Genomic DNA, 14753 nt, shown 5'->3' with positions numbered 1-14753 from the left:
GAAGAACATGAAAGAAGCTCTACTAGTAAGCAGGAAGTTACTACTAAAGAGTTTTAAAAATTATCAATAACTATCCATTTGATGGGTCTGAGTTAATCAGGACAGGACCAACACCAAGAAAATGACTCTAAATCAAACGGTTTGAAACTGAGCTTTCTCAAAATTGACTAATTGCAAAATTAATAGCAACCAGCAATCACAATGATGGACAGTATAGCATAGCATTTAAAATCACAAACCACAGAGTCAGTCTGCCTAGGTGTCATCCTAACTCCACCACTTAACGGTTGTCTGACTTTGAAGAAGGTATATAACCTTTGTGTCTCCGTTTCTTCATCTATAAATTGGGGGCCATAAGAGTACCTACACCTTAGGGTTGCTAGGAGGTGTAAATGAACAAAGAACAGCCATACACATAGCACGCACCATAGGGAGGTCTGTTATTAAATCAAACCACCTTGAATAATCAAGACCTCGCCAGAAACATCGTCAAAAATTGACACCGGGAGCTAATTTTTAAGGCTCTTCCTTTAAAACCGCCTACTGGGAAATCTTTTGCAGAAAAACAGATACATCTGGTTTTTGATGATATAATCAGAAGGTCATCCAGGTTTTTTTCTTTGTCTATCTAACTTTTCCTTAAAACTATGTCCTAACAGATGGTAGTAAAAGACCTTTATCAGTTCTTCTCCTTTTTTATATCAGGTTTAGTGGAAGTTTTCACTTTTAAAAGACAATTGAAACCAGAAAAAGAACTTACTGGATGATTCTTTGGGTTAGTAGCCTACATTTTCTGTCATCCTTTGGCCTGTATACTGAGAGTTGACTCTTTGTTCAGTGCCATGTTAGAAAGTTAGGATCACTTAACTAATAAACTTGTCAATTTCTCAATGTTAGTAACAATACAAAGAAAATTATGAACATTTTTATTTGCTAATCCTTGATTTATTTCTTTTGGAAAATTAAACCTCCCATATTACATTAATTTCTTTACTCATACAATATTATTAAGGGAACTGATATTAAATCTTCAGAAAATAAAGTAAAAATGCCAATTTATTTTGGAGTCAATATATGAAAGTGTAAACTATATATTAACTATCTTCTCCTTTCAACCATTATAATATCCTGACAGCTAGTTTACCCAATAGGCTTTGTGGCTCCCATGCTTGGGGTATTTCATCAGATTCCCAAATAAGAAAGCTAGTAATTAAAAGAAAAATACCTATACAAACATTGACTGTAAGATTCTATTTCTAGGAGTTAGAAATTGAGAGAGAGCCACAAAACAGAGGATGAGAAGTAATTCAACAAATTGGTCCTCAATTCAGTAGGGGTACTTCAGTTTTTTTGCAAAATGGATGTTTGCAGTGAAATAATCAAGTAGATTAAAACAGAGGTCAAACTGACCCTTCAAAGAGGTTCAAAGACATGTTTCCAGGGGTCTAAGAAGGATATGAGGATTCTTAAATTTCATATTCTCAGTTTTATGAAAATGTAAATATTGTGCTATAAGCCAATTTTAGATAATCTGAATGTCACTCTGTTACTGAGTGCTGCAACAGTGCTTTTGTGTTTACAATTCAGTGGCCCCCCCCCCCCCCGCCCAGTGATTCATTACATAAACTGAGAATACTTAAATTTTAAGTAATTTAGTCTAACTGGAATCTGTAGACCTCTCTCTCTCTCTCCACCTCTCTCTCTCTCTCTCTCTCTCTCTCTCTCTCTCTCTCTCACACACACACACACACACACACACACACCCTTTAAAAGGAATCTGAGGCTCTATGTTACTCAAGGTTGAGAAGGAGTGGCATGAGGGAAAAGGACTAGGAAGACATAGAGGTCTGGACCAGGACTGGGAGGTCACATATCTGAGGGGATCTATGCTATAGAATGTGAACAACCACGAGATCTATGCGACCCTCCATCTGCAACAGCAGAGCATTCTACCTAGAGATGAAAAGCAAACAGTCAGGCATTTGAAGGAAATTGCTGAGGACAGTTCCATATCCTACAGTTCCTACGGTGTACAAATCGCCATGCTATAGTAATTAAAGCCTAAATGAAAAGAGAACAATAGGTTGGTGAACCCTATGCAGCCAGAGTAAAAAGTCTATATTCTAAGGCCTGAACTTCGATCCACTATGTCAAACTGATTCGATTAGCTTAAGAGCATTCACACTAGGAAGCAACCAGACTAGCATGGGTCAGTGTGGGGACAGATGCTGACAGTAAGTCTTGTGGATACAGGACCAGGAAAACAGAGGAGGTCTAGGCTTGGATGAGTACAGAGACACTGCTCTAAAAGTCCAAAGTTAAGGGCATGATCAATGACCCACTGAGAGGGACAGGGAGTTAATCTCAAAGTTGCACTGTAATTACGTGTGTGTAATTATGTATGTTTCTATGTATGTGTAATATGCCTATATATTTAATTTTCTATATGTAGTAACGCTTAACTGAACTAATTGAAAACCTTAACTAGTTTATGTCACTGTGTATTTTTAGTTTTTCTCTATTAACCCTTTTGTTGTCTCTATTGTTACAACCTTTTGTTATAAAATTTGCTATTACCCTTTTGTTTTAAAGTTTGAAGCTAGAAGAAATCCTTCAAGTATTATTTCTAAAAGATTTTGTTGACATAGCCAAGAATTGCACATTATCTTTATGGCAAAGGAAGTAAACACATCTCTTTAGAAAGGTTCCAGCGTAAGGGTGGTTTCTGTTTGAGTGGGTGACCTCTTACAATTGCATGCATTATAGAACGAAGGACTGAGAAAAATACATGTCACATTAAAGGCACTTTGGACCTGCTTATTAAATGAGTGAATAAATGGCCATTCTGTTTGGACCTTTAGCGAACCCTTTGAGATTAAACACACTTTTACTGTCAGCTTAGCTTACTAGGAGCTGACTCCACTCTTCTATGTAGAGAGGTGGGCACTGGAGTAGGAAGCAAACACGCCCAGCACTATGCGCTACATGACATCAGTGTCAATGCTCACTGAAAAAGTCAATGTAAAGAAAGGTGACCTTGGGATTCCCAAATAAAACACACATTAGAAAGCTTATGTCATTCGCCTGATAGTCTACAGAGGAACCCAGAGGAACTCTCGCAGATGTCAGCAGCCATCTTGTTCCAACATGTGAAAATAGACTTTGGTGAGAGAAGTAACTTATGCTTTATGGCCTGGTTATGGCCTGGTATCTGTAAACTCCTACCCCAAACAAATACCCTTTATAAAAAAAAAAAAAAAAAAAAGAAGGCTTATTTGTAGAGCTTATAAGAAAGTCAGCAAGTCACGAAACTGGCAAAGAATGATCTATGTTTTGTTTGTTTGAATAGTTTAGGTGCAGATGAATCCATAATTTATTTTGGTGATGATTGCCACTTTTAACCTTAGGATGTATGAATGTGCTTAAGGTGAATAACTATAGATAACTATTCCTGTATGCCCTAGTTGTGGTTAGAAAATTTCATCATACTTTCAAAGGCTTAGACACTCACTAGTGCTGATAGAATTCTGCCACTTTAGAGACATTCTCCTGCCAGGTCAAGAGTAAGGGGGCAAATAAAAAGGGTTGTATTAATGAGACTCCTTTCTGAACCAGCCTTTAAGCTACAACTTCTAATTATTATTATTTTTACCTGCCCTGTTTAATTCTCACCATATTTTTCTAGCCTCTTTCTGCTCTATCATTCTAAGGATAACAATAATAATGTCAACAACTATAAAATTTCATTTATAAAGTTCTTTTTAGGTGCTAGGCATGTGCTAAGTGCGTCACATGCATTATCTCCTTTAATCTTCTGAACACTGATATTTGGAGAGAGAAAGTAATTTTACCCAAGGCATACGGTTACTAAGAAGCAATGCAGGGATTCCAACCCAGGTCTGAGTGACATTGAAAACCTGTGTGCTCAACACCTTCCCCAGCAATTCCTCACTTGCAATGGGCTGAGTTCTTGCTACATTATTTATAGTTTCTTTTTGTTCTTTTTACTTTTTTTTCTTTTTAAAGACACTGTAGATTACATAAATGTTACATCAAGAATATAGGGATTCCCATATACCCCCACCCCCCCCACACACTTTCCCCATTAACAACATCTTTCATTATTGTGATACATTTGTTATAAAGGATGAAATCATATTGAAGCATTGCTACTAACCATGGACTGTAGTTTACATTATGGTTTATACTTTTTATCACACAATTTTATAGGTTTTTGACAAAATGTATAATGGCCTATATCCATCATTGCAATGCCATGCAGGATAATTCCAACGTCCCCAAATCCTTCCAGGATGGTGCTTCTTCATCCTTATTCTGGCAACAAGATCAGCCCCAAGACCTCCATATCTACAAACTTTTGACTTAGGTTTCAAGGAGATTGTTGGCACATCATTTAGTAGATGGCACACAATTTAGTATACAGAATTAAGGCCAATGAATGGTTGAATAAACAAGTGCCTTTGGACTATTCTCCCTCTTATGTACATTTAATGACACATCATTTCAGAGTCATGTACTTACTTGGGACAACCAAACTAGTCCACAGTCTTGTTAAAGGGAATATTCATCTTCCACTCCTCAAGTAGCTGGGAATTTTCCTTCCCAGAAGAGTTCACAGTCAACTTTCCCCTCATTCTTTTTTTTAAAAATTTAAGTACTGGGGCAAGGGATTGAACCTGGGACCTCGTGTTTAGGAAGCAGGCACCAAAGCACTTGAACTACATCTGCTCCCTGCCCCCTCATTCTGACTGGCAAATTTGGAATGCGTGCCTGAGCACATTCAGCTCAGCTTATTCTCTCCTAAAAAAGCCACTTATGTTCCTCAAAATTCTTCCAGTTTCTGACAACTTTCTGATTCCAAAACCACCTCTACATTTATTATGGCAGCATCTCACTTCTAGCACCAAAGTATATATTAGTGAGTTTCTTTTGTTTTGTTTTTTCTTCCATTTAACAAGTTACCACAAATTTAGCAGCTTGAAATAATACTCATTTATGAGATGAGAGTTCTGTAGGTCAGAAGAGTCTGGCACAGCGAGGCTGGGTTCTCTGTCCAGGGTATAAAGCTGAAATCAAGGTATTTTGTGGACTGAGTTCTTATTGGAGGCACGAGGAAAAAATCTACTTCTAAGCTCATTCTTGCTTTTTACTGAATTCAGCTCCTTGCAGTTACAGGACTGAGGTCTCAGTTTCCTCGCTTACTGTCAACTGGGAGCCACTCTCATTCTCTAGAGTCCACCTGAATTCCTTACCATGGGATCCCTTCCATCAAGGCTTTCTCATGCTTCAAATCTCGGAATTCCCCTTCTGGGATAAGCAAGTGGAAACACTCTGCTTAAAAGGACTCTTGTGATTAGGTCAGGCCCATCTGAATAATCTCCCTACTTAAGGTTAACTGTGCCGTATCATGTAACTAGTCAAGGGAGCAAGATCCTTCATTTTTACAATACCAGAGATTATCCAGGCCATGTACACCAGGGAGGCAGGAGTCTTGGGGGCAATCTTAGAAGCCTGCTATCACAGGGTATTATTTGCCTCTTTAAATCCCAACAATCCTGAAGAAGCAAAGTTTAAACGCTGGGAAAACATTTTTTTTTCATTCTTCCATGACTACTCTTTTTCCACTCTTAGCTTTGTTGATCAGTATAGTATTAGAATATGAAACCCTGGGAAAGAGATTTCATGGTAAACCTGTTTCACTATAGATGTGTGGTCCATACAACTGTGGATCTAATACAGTTAAATAGGAGCTGGGTATAGGGGGAAGGAGAGAGGAGATTATGTTTAAAGGGTTGATAGAACTGCACCATAGAAGAGTATGACTTTTAACTTGGAAATGACAGTTCCCCCAGAAAAGACAGTAAAACACTACCTTACAGCTGAGAATGCAGCATCTGAAAGAGGTCTCTGAGCACTAACAGAAGACAGGTAGAACCTCAGCACCATATAATCAAAGGGAAGCAACTGCCCATTAATAAGCAGACAGCTAACATTTTATAAAGCAATGTAAGAAGCAATTCTCCATCATAATACACCGAATAAGGATTATGGCTAAAGCAAATTCATAAAAAGATAAGAAGAGACATGAGAATAAGGGTCCTTAAAAAACAAAAACAGAGCCATCTTCTAGCACAAATCAATGTGGGACAAGAGTGGACCAGAGTAGAAAAGAGGGCCAGCAGAATGAGACAGGAGAACCAGCCTGGCTCAGAATCAGCTGAATCAAGTGGTCTCTCTAGCTACTGGGTACTTTTCAGAACTTCACTCTGTAGCTTACTGTATAAATTAATGAGAGCTAACTTTATATATAGTAACATATTCCCATCTAATAATTCCCAGTCATTCTCAACTAATTCTTTTGTCATTCTTCATAAGGTCACAAAGTAAAGAATTTTCCAGGAATTTTTATATATAGCTGATTCAAAACTCTCTTAGGCTCTATGTGAGCAAAAGTGGCTCAGCAACCCCCTTATGGCATGGTGTTCCCACAAACCTCCTTCTGTTTACAGATGTTACAAACTAGTATCCAAGGGTATTCATAGTGATCTCCCCAAGTCATCACATTATGGAAAGGATGCGTTAAGTTCTGTCTACTCTGTTGAGAAAAGCAGGGCTTTGAGAGTTGTTTTGGATAGATTTCCATAAGGCATGTAGAATTTTACATTGATTTAACATTCCTGCTGACTCTCTGTTACTCCCAGGTTAAAAGGCTCCCTCATTCAGGTAATCCCCTTTCAGAGTTATCTTGCCAAGCTATTAATTGTTTTCATAAGAACCCATGATTCCCACTGTCGTGGCTTGGAGTTATGCACCTCAAGAAAACATTTCCTTAACCTTAATCCATTCCTGTGGGTGTGAACCCATTGTATATAGGACCTTTTGAAGATGTTATTTTAAGTTAAAATTTGGCCAACTAAATCAGTTTGGGCTTTAATCTTAATAACTGGAGTCCTTTATAAGCAGAAGAAATTCAGACAGAGAGAAAGAAGTCACGGAAAAGGCAGAAGTTAACAGAACCTCGAGGAGAAAGTAGAATCTCCATGTGGATTGTCACGTATCAGAAAAGCCAAGGACCCAAGAATCACAGGCAGCCAGCACCAAAATGTTACAGACCTTGGGGAAAAACATCACCTTGCTGACATCTCAATTTTGGACTTCTCCTAGCCTTAAAACCATTAACCAATAAACCCCCATTGTTTAAGCCAGTCCATTGCACGGTATTTGATTTAGCAGCCAGGAAGCTAAAACACTCACACCTGGAGAATGTTTTTTTAAATTTTTTTTAAAGATTTATTTTTCATTTATTTCTTTCCCCTTCCCTCCCCCTCCCCCCAGTTGTCTGCTCTCTGTGTCCATCCACTATGTGTTCTTCTGTGTCCACTTGTATTCCTGTCAGCAGCAACTGGAATCTGTGTCTTGTTTTGTTGTGTCATCTTGTTGTGTCAGCTCTCCCCGTGCGTGGCACCATTCTTGAGCAGGCTGCACTTTCTTCACGCTGGGTGGCTCTCCTTACGGGGTGCACTCCTTGCACGTGGGGCTCCCCTACACGGGTGACACCTCTGCGTGGCACAGCACTCCTTGCGTGCATCAGCACTGCACATGGGCCACACAGGTCAGGAGGCCCTGGGTTTGAACCTTGGACCTCCCATGTGGTAGGCAGACGCCCTATCCATTGCACCAAACCCACTTTCCTAGAGAATGGTTTTGATCTGCACTGGGGAGGTAGTGTGGATTCTCTTCCTAACACAGTTCCTGAAGTCTCCTGAGAAGCACTGTTACAGCCCTTTGCCCTGCATTCTATTTATGAAACCCTATCACTTTTTGTTTTAGACTCCTTTTTTCCTTCTAAATATCTGTAGTATGCTTGTAATTCTGGGTGTTTGCCTGATTACCTGAGGATATGGAGATGCCCCCAAGTGCAAAAATTCTGCCAAAAGCTAAGACTTTGGGTATTTATTGCAATATCAGGCTGAGAGTTCACAAAATGATAGCTTAGAGTTCACAACATGATAGCTCCTTCTTCAGAAACATCTCTGCTGTAGGGCTGAAGGTCATATGGCCAGTGGATGGATCCTGGCTTTCCTGCTAATTCTTCCTTCCCCATTATCATAGAGTAATTAAGTGCTGCGTTATGAGTTGACTAAAATTGAGAGGGAATTGTGAAAGCAAGGTCAGGGAAGACATATGTCTTATTTATATGTGAACCTTGCTCAGAATTTCCTTTTAGGAGCTAGGCTGGAGCTATGCTTGCCTTGGTTCCCATGTTACTCCAGGCATCATGCAGCAACAAACTGTCCTAAAATTCAACAGTGCTGACAAAAGTTTATATTCTAAGCTACCCAAAGAGCCACCATGAAAGGATGGTGCTGGGACCAGTATTACATTTAGGCATTTTAAAGTCCATCTGGCACAGTAATTTTGTTCCTTATGATATCTCCTAGTGGTAGTTATGGAAAGGCATCATCTTTTGATCTTTATCATGACAGTAATTTCTGAAATGGAGAGATGCTTCTGAAAACATTACCAAATCACCTAACTGCATATAAATCAAAACCTTTCTGGGGTCTTGAGATAAAACCATGGACACCATGTTCAACCAGAGGTTTAAAGCACAGAAAGTGATCTACCAACTTAACGGAGCTGGCAAATATAGGGTAAATTTTAGTATTGGCTACAGATGAAAATATTATTGCAGCAAATGGTCCCTAAAAGACAAATTGCTGGGGGAGAAGAATTAGAAGGAAGATTATCTCTTGTTCATAAATCCTATGGTAGGGTTTTACACATGACATAGTTTCTCCATCTCTTTTGCCACTCTCTTATGAGAATAGAAAATCAGAAACGTGAAACAGTAGATGGGGGAAAATAGAGCACCAGCTAGCAGTAACAATTCTCAAGTCAAGGGGAGTTGCCTGTAGAGGGTTTACTGTCAAACTGGTGTTAAACTATGAAGAACCTAAATTTGTCTCCAACCTACGAAGCCCTTTATTCAACAACAAATTCAGGGTGATTTAAACTTATGTTCTTTTGTTCCTTAGGTGTTAAAGATAATAATAAAAGATTAATCAAAAATGTACCTAAGAGGACATGCATTCTCCAAAGTGACATACTTATACACATCAATCTATAAAGTAGCCTTGCAACTGTTTTTATGTAAAACCTATGGCATCCTTGGGTAACAAATCGAGTAAGTCTACTATTATAGGCCAGGTAATGTAGGAATATCTGTTACTTGTCCTACTAGTAATTTTTTATAGTTTATGCTTTGTCTGGTTCTAAAAAGGATTAGAGATTATTATAAAATGCATTAAAATATTAAAGTAAGGAAATTAGGATGAAAGAAGAATAATAATAGTTAAAAGAGAATCTAGGTTTGTGGTTAGTATATAGAAAGGTAGCTAGAACTTTTGGTCATTATGTCTGAGTTGACATGGAAATCTTTCTCTCTTCAAAAACAGAAATGTTGGACAAATAGTAGCACAACAACCACACACACACACAAGTCCCCCAGTGCCTGAAATAAAGATGGAACACAAAATCAGAGCAGTATGAGGGAGAGGAAGCCAAGGGACTCTTGGGGAAAACTGGAATCTGATATAGCCTGAAGATCTGGATCTTTAACACTAGCTGTGGGCACTGTGAACAGAGGAACCAGAACCGAGCTACTTATAAAGATCAAGAAGTCATTTAGGACTTGTCCAAATAAAAAATGGGGACTAGATACACCATAATCACTTCCCTGGAAAGTGCTTAGGGGGCTTACTTTTCTCCCTGGGACCATAGAAGAAAAAGGAGTCAACTGCAGAAATGAGAATCTCGGGACACTGCTATGCACGAGCACTAAATCAATATTCAATCTAGGTTCTTAGTATAGTGTCTGAAGTCTAGAAATTGGTCTAAAAACCAGTCCTGGACTATTCAAATGCACAGGACCCTTTATCAGAGGCAAATATAACAACACTCTATAGGGAGGCTCTCACAACCAAGTTACATGACATTTGGCAGGGAAACAACTCCCACATGCTATAAAAGTATAAGCCAGGTGGCGGACTTGGCCCAGTGGTTAGGGCGTCCGTCTACCACATGGGAGGTCCGCGGTTCAAACCCTGGGCCTCCTTGACCCGTGTGGAACTGGCCCATGCACAGTGCTGATGCGCGCAAGGAGTGCCACAGGGGTGTCCCCTGCATAGGGGAGCCCCACACACAAGGAGTGCACCCCGTAAGGAGAGCCGCCTAGCACAAAAGAAAGTGCAGCCTGCCCAGGAATGGTGCCGCACACACGGAGAGCTGACACAACAAGATGACACAACTAAAAGAAACACAGATTCCCGTACTGCTGACAACAACAGAAGCAGACAAAGAAGATGCAGCAAATAGACACAGAGAACAGACAACCGGGGTTGGGGGGGGAAGGGGAAATAAATAAATAAATAAATCTTAAAAAAAAAGAAAAAGTATAAGCCACACAAGGAAATTGATCACCATGGGAAGCAAATACAACCAATTAAAGAATGCACACATTCCCAAAAATCAAAAATAATAGAATATAAAATATTCTTTGTAATAAGTATATTTAAAATTGTTAAAGGGATATATAAAAAGGCAAAAAATTATATAAGGCAAAAATACAACAGTATAAAAATATGACAGGCAGATATTAGAAGAACCAAATTGAAACTCTAGAAACAAAAATAAATATAATCATTGATGCAAAAAATTTAATAGTCAAGGTAAACAGTAGACAATACAAAGCTGAACAAGGAGTAATGAATTATAAGCTATATTTGAAGAAATAACCCCAAATTTTGCAGTGAGAAATAAGGACATAGAAAATATTATGGAGAGATTAAGAGACACAGAGTATAGAATAAGATGGCCCCAATTTATTTTTTAATAGAATGGCTTTCCAGAAGAAGAAAACAAGGGGAATTAGGGAAAGGCTATATTCAAAGTATGGCTAAGCATGTTCAAAGATTGAATTATGTTCAGATTGAAGGATAATATTGAATCCCAAGCAGTACACAGCATCAAAAGCAATAGAAAATATTAAAAGTTATCAGAGAGAAAAGACTGATAATTAGGTCAATAGCAGTTTTCTCATCAGTAACAAGAGAAACAAGATAAAGATATAAAATCTTCAAGATGCTGAAAGAAAAAAGAATTAGCCTAAAATTCTATGCACAGATAAATAATCATCTAAGGATGAGGATGCAGTAAATACATTTTCTGATTTATGAAGACAGAGTTTACAATTTATAGATCATCTCTAAATGAACTACGAAATCATATTATTCTCCAAAAAGGAAGTTGAATCCATAAGAGAAAAATTGTACAAGAAACAATAGTGAATTGGCCAACATGCTGTAAGCACAAACAAGTATTTAAAATAATCAAAATTTGGAAGGGAGTTAGAAGGAACACAGAACTAAAATTCTGTGACAATAATAAGGAACACAGAAGTAAAATTCAAGATGACAATAATAAGGAAGATAAGAAAAAGAGGTAATGAATATCTGTCATTTATGAATGCTTCAAATATTCTGAATACTACTACATTTTGGTAGTTCCCACATTTTAAATTCCACTTTCCCAGTTTGTGAGAATACTTCATGAATCAATAAATAATGATAAATGTATTATTATTATAATAAATGAATGAATCAATAAATAGTGTAAGAAATGTTTTCATAAACATTTCTTAATTCAAGTAATCAAGGGAACACAAATTAAAATATTATTAAGATACTTTTATTATTCATCAGATTGGTAAAAATCAAAAAGGAAAGTTGAAATATCTAAGAAAGTAAAAAAAAATTTAGGAAGTTGAAAGGGTACAAACCCCACAACACAGCAATTTCACTTCTAGGTGTACTGTAGAGAAAGCTCTACACACATGCACCAGAAGATATATACAAGGGTGCTACTGTAGCATGGTTTGCAAAAGAAAACTCTGGAAACCTAAATGTCAACCACTAAGAATGGATAAATGGTAGTGTATTTCTACAGTGGAATATTATACAGCAGGTAGCAGGAAATAAGTCTATATATATTAACCCGGGTATATCTCAAAAACCTAAGGTTGAATGAAAAAGTATACGGTGCAGAATAATACAAACTGTATATTAAAAGATTTAAGATTATAAACTGTATATTAAAATATATTAAAATCAATATATGACCTGGAAGGATAGATATGCAGTTCATGATCATGGTTGCCCCTGAGGAGGGAAGAAGGGAAAGGGTCTGAGAAAGGCATTAAAGAGGACTTCAACTTTATCTGTAATATTCTACTTCATTTAAATTCTAAAAATCTGAAACAGAATGAAAAATATTAGTATTTTAAAATATGAATGATGGGTATTAATATTTACTACACTAACCTCTGTATTTTTAAGATTATTTTTAAATTTTAAAAAAGGAAATCAAAATAAACCATGTGCTTTTGTTCTATACAATTGCAGAGGTTGGTAATTAAATTGCAGAGGTCAGTAATTAATTTGGCTTAGAGCTTCCTAAAACACTAACATCCTTTATAATCTTTGTAAATAAAATAACACATTTGATAGGGCATTTCTTATTATGTCCATCATTATCAATGCAGGTCAGTGAAATAAGGCCTACACACAGCTTAGTAAAATGCAACCTAGGGCCAAAAAAATGCATTCTAGGTCTATAGTATTTGATAGTTTTCTAAATATACTTCTTTAATGCTCTTAAGTAGATTCCAATCTTGTATTCTAAAATGTGGAGAGTATATTTATTTAAGTTAATCTTACCCACATATTAATGATGCTGAAGTTCTTTTTTCTCAGCCTTCATCCTTTCAGGCATAATTCTCTTGTTCTTTTAAGCTGCACTTGGGTTAGCCCTTTGATCAACTTAGCCATTATAATTGCCTAATCATCTCTTGCATTACCCTGATAGGTTTTTTTGAGGTATGTATAAAGTAAATGTCAACCTCCTATGCAAGCTCAGAAAGATCTCTCTCCCATCTTTCCAAATGCTTTTCCTTGCAGGGTGGATGTAGTGCAAGTCTCCCACATGGGAGGACCAGGGATCAGTTCCCGGTGCCTCCTGAAAAAAAAAGAAAAACTAAACAAAAACAAAACTAAAACAGAAAAACCAACTCAGGGAAGCTGATGTGGCTCAGTGTTTGAGTGCCAGCTTCCCACACATGAGGTCCCAGGTCAATCCCTAGAAACTCAAAAAAAAAAAAAAAAAAAAATGCTTTTCCTTCACTTCTAGAATCTTCCAGACTGAAAAGAAGACAGCTAGCAATGGCTCTGTCCTCTTTCTGTCTAAACATGCTAATTCCCCAACTCAAACTTAATGCCCAAAATTAAATGCACTTACTCCCATTCTCAATACTTGTGTTATTTTGTATATTTTTTCATTGTCTTTTTAAGTGCCCAGAAAGTATCTAAATCATTTTATATGGAAAATTTAAGCAGGCTACATGCAAACAAATGCTTAAAAAATAAAATTACTTTCATTGTCATTATAATTCATACACAGGAAATGCTACAAGAAGGGTCCAGGTAGATTACAAAACTATAAGAATATGCTTTTCCAATATTGTACTTTCATAATAGCAAATAATTGGTAAGTTCCCACAGAGATATATAGTTCACTTATATTTTGGGAAACATGATCAATATATATGACAGTTGCTGGCGTACATACAACAATTCCTTTTAACCATGAACTTTCTTGATGGGGATGGATGAAACCACCCAACTTATTTCCCTAGAAGCAAAAATTGAATTCATTCTTGAATTAAAAATATATAAACTATGAATTTTATCTTCTTAGCACTGACTTTGCCAAATGATCACATAACTTCTTTGCATGTTGTTTTCCACACATGCTGCCTCTATACCAATTTGCTGATTTAAGAGTACAGAACAAATCAAGAACAATGACAACTGAGGTATAATAAAATAAAGAAAAACTGGCTTATAGCTGTAAATTCCATATTTCTTTATCCCCCACATATTCAATTTTGAAGGAAAAACTTCTAGACAAGGGCTTCATAGATCTATCTTCTTTGTGGTCTAGATCTGGTTGGTCAAAAAACTCAGTCAATCATATTAACAAAAACAAAAAGGTTGTCTATCAAAGGCTATGAATCAATGTCATTCTTAGCAATTTAGGCAGTTTTCAAAAGAAAACATTTTTCATGTCACACAGATAAAATCAATATAGTATATAGATAAACCAGAATTCCTTTCATTGTGTTATGGGGTTGATCATAAATGCCTTTTTGTGAAATATTTCTACAGACGTCAGCAATTCTATAATACTAGATTTTTTAAATCTCATAAAATATTTAACAAAAATATTTTTTCTCTAAATCCTATAACTTTTGTTGTGGAACAAACAAAAATACCTATATAAATGTATAAATTTTTATCTGTATCTTTATCTAAGTCTAAATCTTTCTATCTATGTCTACATCTACACATCATCTCCCCTTACATGTCTCTATTTTCCACAGGTAATCAGCAATCATTTTAGAGCTATTAAGAAGAAGAGTTTTGATGCTTTTGAAGATTGGGAATCAAATATTTGTTCAAAAGAGGAATGATGGATTCATGTCAGTAAATGAAAAACAGAACTAACAGTAATAAATCAAGAAATAAATTCTCTAGAGGGCCTTTTGATATACCATGGATTGCACCATCCCCAGTACAATGTATTTTACCAACAACGACGTCTCTTAACGATCATTT

At 36.8% G+C, this 14753-nt stretch overlaps 1 protein-coding gene across 3 annotated transcripts in view; it reads right to left on the bottom strand.

Annotated features, from left to right (window-relative positions):
• The window catches only part of CCDC148 (coiled-coil domain containing 148), a 266519-nt gene that overhangs the window by 76890 nt on the left and 174876 nt on the right, over positions 1–14753 (bottom strand). The window lies entirely within an intron of this gene.

This window comes from Dasypus novemcinctus, chromosome 7 (genome assembly GCF_030445035.2).
Source record: "Dasypus novemcinctus isolate mDasNov1 chromosome 7, mDasNov1.1.hap2, whole genome shotgun sequence".
Lineage (NCBI taxonomy): Eukaryota > Metazoa > Chordata > Mammalia > Cingulata > Dasypodidae > Dasypus > Dasypus novemcinctus.
The sequence above is the reverse complement of the archived record's forward strand: the minus strand, read 5'-3'. Positions and strand labels throughout refer to the sequence as shown.